Below are 2,220 nucleotides of genomic sequence, written 5' to 3' on the forward strand. Positions count from 1 at the left end.
TTGCAAGTCTATGTTTGGGTTCATTTTTCCTTGCATAATCCAAGGAATCATAAATCATGCCAAAGGCAGTTGTCTTGCTAACATCAAAATGCATTCTGAAACCAAGTATGAAGATGACATCCGGTGTGGTCTTGTACATTTTGTTTAGTTTTTCCCCAAATTTCTGTCTTAAGTACTGTTGCTTTCCTGGGGTGAAAAATGTCAATGACCATTTGTTTCCTCTGATCAGGAAGCCAGGGAGGAAAAGAGCTCACCAGGAATTTCTGAGACTGTTAATTTAATTAGGTCTCCATTAGCACTGGGTACTATCATTTTAAAAATGAAAGATAATCTCATCCTAGTTAATCATTTTGCCTCTAGAAAACTTTCTAAAACTTTCTGAAAAACAAAATTTTCTACAGACACTGAGCTTGGGGATGAAAACTTTCTAAAGACACTGAACTTGGGGATGGCATTTGAAGAAGGGAGAAAGAAGAGGGGCTTAAAGAAATTAACCCCCAAGTGACTTTTCTGATTTGGTGTCAGGAATGAGGAGGGTATTTCTGTTGACTTCACTAACCGTACCCTCATTTCTTCTTGTCCCCTGATTCCATATGCACGTTTTAGAATATAGTAGCTTTTTGAAAGATTATTTAAATCCCAGTGAGGTGGAACAACATTCACATTGTTTATAATGACTATCATCAGTGGCAAATTAGTTTAGCCTCTCTCAGTTTATTCTCTTTGACAGCTTCATGTTTATTTCACATCAGAGAGGCTGAAAAAGAAAACACGTGTAAAAGAGAACTTGTTTTACTGTCATTTAAGTAGATGAATGATAAATATGATCAAAGATGTATTTAGGATCCTGTCCTGGACACAAAAGGGTGCTGAATGTGAAAGACAAAGCCAGTTAGGTCTTTCTAGTAAGTTTGCTTTACTAGTTTTATTTCTCATATGCTGGTTTCTTTTTTATTGAATTTTGTAAAATTTATATTTTTCTAGAAGGGAAATTTAAGAAATAGACAAGTGATGGTAATTGCAAACCATCCACGATTTCTTGGCCTTTAGAATGTTTTGTGCCCTCTCGGATGTGGCTCGAGCTAGAGGCGCATGGAGCCGGAGACGCTGCAGACCCGCGACCCGGAGCAGCTCGGAGTGGGTGAATAATAGCTCTTCAAATCTTCAGTAAAAAATGGCCTCCAATAAACCTACATTGCAAAAAATGGGAAAGAAACAGAATGGAAAAAGTAAAAAAGTCGAAGAGGCAGAGCCTGAAGAATTTGTGGTGGAAAAAGTACTGGACCGACGTGTAGTGAATGGGAAGGTGGAGTATTTCCTCAAGTGGAAGGGATTTACAGATGCTGACAGTACTTGGGAACCTGAAGAAAATTTAGATTGTCCAGAGTTAATCGAAGCATTTCTTAATTCTCAAAAAGCTGGTAAAGAGAAAGATGGCACAAAAAGAAAATCTTTATCTGACAGTGAATCGGATGATAGCAAATCAAAGAAGAAAAGAGATGCTGCTGACAAACCAAGGGGCTTTGCCAGAGGCCTTGATCCTGAAAGAATAATTGGTGCCACGGACAGCAGCGGAGAATTGATGGTTCTTATGAAACGGAAAGATTCAGATGAGGCAGACTTGGTGCTGGCAAAAGAGGCTAATGTGAAGTGTCCTCAAATTGTAATTGCTTTTTATGAAGAGAGACTAACTCGGCATTCTTGTCCAGAAGATGAAGCTCAATAATTGTTTGCATTGCTTTATATATATATTTTATATATATTATATATTTTATATATATTATATATATTTTATATATATTATATACATATATTTTATATATATCTATATATAAAATCTGGGTCTTAGTTTTTGATTTACTAGTGTGAAGAAATAACTACATTCCAATGAAAATCAAGTTTGATATGTTCATTTTGAAAGTAGTATTGGGGGAGTTGTTGAGATCTTTTGCATCAACAGCACTGGTTACTTTGAACAAATAAATAAAAACTTTCTGTAGTTGCCTCCTTTGCTAGAAAAGGACATTTGATACCATGGTATATTATTTCCTCTGCATTAGAGAACACCTTTTCTAAATGTTGGGGGAAATTTGCATAGTCATTACTCAATCAGAACTTGTGTTTAACTCATATGCCAAACGACCATTCTGGGTTTGTTTGTTTCTGTGTGTGTGTATGCAAAAAATACATATATAAATGGATTTTTTTTTTGTTTATTTG

At 35.8% G+C, this 2,220-nt stretch overlaps 1 pseudogene across 1 annotated transcript; it reads left to right on the forward strand.

Moving 5' to 3' along the window:
• Window positions 1–1,106: 1,106 nt before the first annotated feature.
• LOC103589747 lies at window positions 1,107–1,748 on the forward strand (annotated as a pseudogene). Its single transcript, XR_550415.1, has one exon. The product of XR_550415.1 is annotated as a chromobox protein homolog 3 pseudogene (transcript).
• Window positions 1,749–2,220: the final 472 nt, after the last annotated feature.

Source organism: Galeopterus variegatus, unplaced genomic scaffold (genome assembly GCF_000696425.1).
Source record: "Galeopterus variegatus unplaced genomic scaffold, G_variegatus-3.0.2 Scaffold719, whole genome shotgun sequence".
NCBI lineage: Eukaryota > Metazoa > Chordata > Mammalia > Dermoptera > Cynocephalidae > Galeopterus > Galeopterus variegatus.